This window comes from Oxyura jamaicensis, chromosome Z (genome assembly GCF_011077185.1).
Source record: "Oxyura jamaicensis isolate SHBP4307 breed ruddy duck chromosome Z, BPBGC_Ojam_1.0, whole genome shotgun sequence".
Lineage (NCBI taxonomy): Eukaryota > Metazoa > Chordata > Aves > Anseriformes > Anatidae > Oxyura > Oxyura jamaicensis.
The window spans coordinates 29771294-29776640 of record NC_048926.1 but is presented as its reverse complement, the minus strand read 5'-3'; positions in this window follow the sequence as shown (position 1 = coordinate 29776640).

The following is a 5347-nucleotide window of genomic DNA, read 5'->3' as shown; positions in this document are numbered from 1 at the left end:
GTCTTCTGGTGATGTTTTTTTAAACTGCAATTTTAGTATTGACAATTTTATTTTAGTTAAAAATTAAATTCCAGCTGGAGATAATGCCCCAAATCTGTTTTGGAAGGCAAGTGAGATTAGGATATTGATACAGTAAGACAGGTGAATACATCATGTAACAAGAGCTTTTCAAGGTAGACGAAACTAATACCACAGTTTTCATAGCTGTATACAATGATTCCTGAAAGTGAATCTTCTACATTCAGTCACTTCTACATTCAGTCACTGTTGTAATTGGTTCTGCGTGCCTCTCTCATATTCATGTTAACAAACTGCATAAACTTTCAAAATTGATGCATTTCTTTGTGCAGAGCAGTAAAATGGGTTATAATAGCTTTGGTTTCAAGAGCTTGGTCTACACTTTTGCCACATAGGATTCCAGGTAGTGATTTTAATCTGCCTTGGAAGGTTATGCCTCAGCTCAGCCTGTGGTGCTTTCAGGTGTGTTCTACCAGTCAGTGTACTTCTGCACACTCACAAAAAGCAGCACAAGACCACCTCACGTTTTCTGCCTATCCTATAACACAATCTCTCACCACAAAAACATGTCCTAACTTGCTGCTATAATCTGTTCTATTCTTGGGACGTAGGTGACCCTGCTTACTTGTTTTTATTTAGGTAGCATATCCTCTGCTACCTTTCCTCCAAGGGCTGAAGTAGGCCTAGCTTTAATTCTGGAGATGTTCTAACAAGCTTTTATGTTTTGATCTCTATCATCTCTTGATACTCTTTCTTTCAAGAAAGAAAAAAACAATTACACAGCTTGCTTTGGTATTTGTATGTCTCCACCAGTGCATATTAATCTACCTTTTAATCCTATGAAAACCATTCTACAAGAGAGCAGTTTTAATAGTCCATATTGTAGTTTTACTTACAAGTGTTAGAAAATTAGGAAATATCCTACTCCTCCCCACTGAGAATTATAAATTAGCATCTGTGTGTTTGTGATAGATTGCTGACTATGGTGTTTGATCAAAAAGCAGTGTTAAATGAAGCACAGGCTAAGCAAAATAATGACCAAGATAGCAGTTTTAAGAGAGAGTAGGAATGCTACGTATTACTCCATCCTAGCTAAATTTGATTTATTTTTTTTTCCTCCCTAGGGTTAAACATTAAGATCATTGCAAGAATTGTTGTTGTCGTGTTCCCCGTCCCCGTGTCCCCCCCCCCCCAAAAAAAAAAAAAAAAAAAAAAAAAAAAGTAAGGTAAGGCAAGTTTCATTCAGTGTTACCCAGTCAGTATCAGTGAAAGTTACTAAATTTATAGGGGAAAAGGTTGAACATGCTCTAAGCAGGACAGTCTAATGCCAAACCCAGAAATGCATTTAAATGGGCTACATAGAATGTGCCGAAGACTGTCAAGATGTTAATGGTTTAGTCACCTTTCTTTCCTGCTGTTAGCTTTATTCTGTTTTTATTTTTATTTTTATTTTTTGTTTGTTTTGTTTTCTGGGTAAATTATGCCTTTGTTTTGAAGATTCTCATTCTGTGGTACTGAATATTTATTCTGCTGCCAGTGCACTAATGGAAGTGCTTGTGTATGCCAAACCCAGCCATATCTGTCACGTAGCTATCCAGCTATAGAGTGGCTGAACTGTATAATTCTCTTCAGAGAATAATGAAGGAAAGCAGAGAAGCTTACCTTTGACAGGACCTACTTTGGGGAAATAGATGTTTACAGCACAAGTTGCCCATAATCATCATACCAGTTGTATTCAGAAATAAATACATAAAACATAACACATCCTGATCCCTTCTGTCATGGGTGCTCAGCTGGCTTCAGCCCTCAGACTTCCTTTAATGTATCACAGCAGCTGTCTTTGTTTTCAAGAATCATTGGGGGAAGAGAAGGAGAATAACTGCAGGGAGAACTTGTTCTGACCCGAGAGCTACTCTTATCACTGTAATCCTGTTGTCGTTCCGGGCCATCATGTCTGATAGCCATGAAACCTGAATCAATGTCACTCAGAACAGGATTTTTCAGGGAAAGTGAGAGGTAAGTCATGATTAGGTTGTCAAAATTAAACTATTTATGTTCTTGTTATGGATATGTCTCATTTAGAATCCAAGCAAGTGAGCCTATTTGTGAACCACAACTGCTCATCCCACACTTCTGTTGTTAATCTGATTTTGATAGGACACATGAGTACTGCTGAGAAAGAAGTAAAGTTATGTCAGGGGGTCCAGTCTGCTTAGAAGAATGATTTATCTGTTCCAAACCCTCCCTTATAATAGGAAAAGACAGTTCTTACAAGCCCCTTCCTAAGTGTTCTGAGGTTATTTGGTGACTAGGACTGCATCTCGCTGCTCTTAAAGTAGTGGGGTGGAAAGCACTTACGTGGACAATACACGAGCAAGATAAGTTATGCATTATTATTGAGTCGTTTAATGAGTCTTGGAATGTATTGTCTAAAATGCTTGGATTTCTTCATTTCTGAACTATTAGCTTCCTTAATGGTGAACTGCTGTTTTCTAAAACCCAGACATTTTATGATGAAGCCCTACACAGATACCTGGATAACACTGACACATAATCACCAGTCACATGCATGAAGTGGCATTTCTCATTTGTTACAGAATTCTGTCTGGTACTAAGCAATCTTAAGAAATATTTAAAGTTCAGGTTTGAGCAACTTCCAAAAACTAAGTAGTTCTTGCAGCAGTGGACTCCATAAATTTGAAATGAAGTGTCTGAAAAGATACCAATGAAATCTATACATTTTTGTCCTAAGTCTGACCCTCTGTGTAGGTTGTCTGATATTAGTTAGGGGAATAAACATTTTGTTCAAAGTATTCAAGGTTATTGAGGTATTGTTAAGGGTATATCTTTTATTTAGCCACCTGTTTTCATCAATCACACTACCCTCTGTACAATTTGATTGCTATTGGCCAACAGATTCAAAATTTAGTACAAGGGAGAGAAATGGTACGATCATCTTTACCTTATTTTAGGCAATAGAAAAATAAGAAATACTTGCATTGAGACAGGATCTATATTGCAAGATCCTGTAGATCACGCATGGAATTTCATTTCTTTGCTGTGCTGTTGTCTGCTCTTCATTATAATGCAGACAGTAAGGTGGATAGTTACTTCAGATTGGTTGAGCTATTATGTAAATATTCAAATTAGTTATTTTCGTCTGTGTGTATTAGTTTGAACAGAGGTAGTTTTTCTAGCTATGATAAACAACTAAACCAGCTTAGCCTCTGACTTGATTTAAATTCATGCCAAATCATTGAAGGATTGACAGTTAGACTTTTCTATATAAAATCCCGCATGATTTAAAGTTATATGACTTACCTGCTAAGTTTCTTTATAACCTACTATTCAAATCACAATAGATCTAGTCAAAAGCCTTAGATGCACAAGCAATGTTATTAAAATATGGCTAGAGGAAAAATACTGAGTAGTACACCCTACTGGTGAAACAGCACCGAGCGTAGTGACATTAAGAATGTCAAACGACTGCTGGCTCATTCAGATATGATCCTTTATCAAACTCATTAAATCACTGACTTTTGTTGCAGTCTTTAATCCTAGTAAAAGAGAATTTGTAGCCTGTGCTTTTCAACAAAGAGTGATGAAGAGTGCTGCAGTGTGAACTCCCCCCGAGGAATTGTGGATGTCTCAAAAAGACATACCCTCCGAGGCCTCTTTGACAACTCATGCTCTATCAGCTACCAACAAGCACAACAGAAAACATAGACGGCATTCTTTTGCATTTGGTAGCCTTGAAGGAGAAAATTGCGAGGTCAGAAAACTTATTTTGAACTTTTTGTTTTCCGGTCTTTGGAGTGGTTGCTTTTAGCAGCTGTAGTCAGAGGGTACATGCTTCAGACAGTTGCAAAAACTAGGCTCTTGTGAAAAAAAATGAAGATAGCCATCCTAATCCCTGCCTTTGATAAGAGAGCGTTAGATGTGGTACCCCAGTAGCAGATATTCTAGTTAAATTTGAAACTGGGACATTTGGAGAGTCAGAGGCTTTACAGCTAGGCTGACCAGCCAGTGTGATAGTACCTGCCTCAAAATTCCCCAGGGAAAACCTGAGAAAGACACATCCTACATTTTACTGCTTTTAAAGACTGGATCCAATATAGGGTATGGGCACCAGGGTATAAAATAAATTTTATTAGGTTACAGATTAAATAAGTCACTGTGGTCAGTCACTGCCTAACTCAGGAGATACCTTCCTTAATTGCCGTGAAAGTGTGCTTGTAGATGTTGACAGCTCTCCAGCCACACTAACTAAATTCAGTTCCCCTGCCTAAAGGCTTCTTGCAGTCCAGAAATAAGTTCACCTGATGTGATGTATATATTCAGGAAAAGTCTACTACACCAACAAGATCAAGCTGTTGCTTTCTTTAAAAATGCATGCTGTGATTACCCCTCTTCAACTTGTATGTAACAGAATAACAATTAAGACTTTAACCAAAAGATAAACAGATGGAGGTTTAGCCCTTGGGAAATTTCAGTGTCAGTTTCCACTCCTGAGGACTGCATCCTAGTAACAGCCTAGATAATAATTGGTGTCTGCTGTTGAAGGTTCTCTGGTCCAAAATGTTTCAGATTTGACGAAAAAGAAAATCCAAGTATACACAATGTTGTAGTTTCCATACTTTCTAGATCCAGCTCAGTGTAAAACATGAAAGTCCTCCTTGAAAATGTAATCCAGTCTTCGTCTTCTCTTCCAGTGCAAGTGAATCATTCATCTTTATACACTAGTCTGTAGACATGTTTTCTAGGTGCTTTCCTTCTAGACTGAGTTTTGAGGTTTTTCTATATGCAAACAATTCTTAAGGAATAGAAAGCATAGCCCTCACACAAAAAGATCCCTTGAACACTGCCTTACTCTATTTTTTGACAAACTTTTTCTGTTTTTCTGTAGTATGGCTGTTTAGAAAAGCGGATGGAGGCTATTTCTTGTCCAGTTGTGCTGGGGGGTGGAAAGAAATAAAAATATTTACTTTAACAGGGAGTGTAGCCTATGAGGTGAGTCCAAAGAACCCTCATCAGCAAGAGGCTGCAGCTGCCTGATGGTGGAACACACGGATCCGGAGCTTCAGAGCCCTGGGAGGCCACTATCAGAGCCGAGGTAGCCCTGAAGCTGGGCTGCCCATGGCCACCTCTGAGCCTCGGCCTTGAGAATGACGAACTCAGGAGGAATTCGGGCTCTCCAATCCCACCTTGAGTCTGGTGCTTAAACAGTTCCGAGGGGCTGCCTGTGTTTTACTTTACTTCCTTTAACATCTTTGCAAAGGTTTATCTAGTCAGACATTGGAGCAGGTGGGCCAGGGAGACGGTGGTGTCA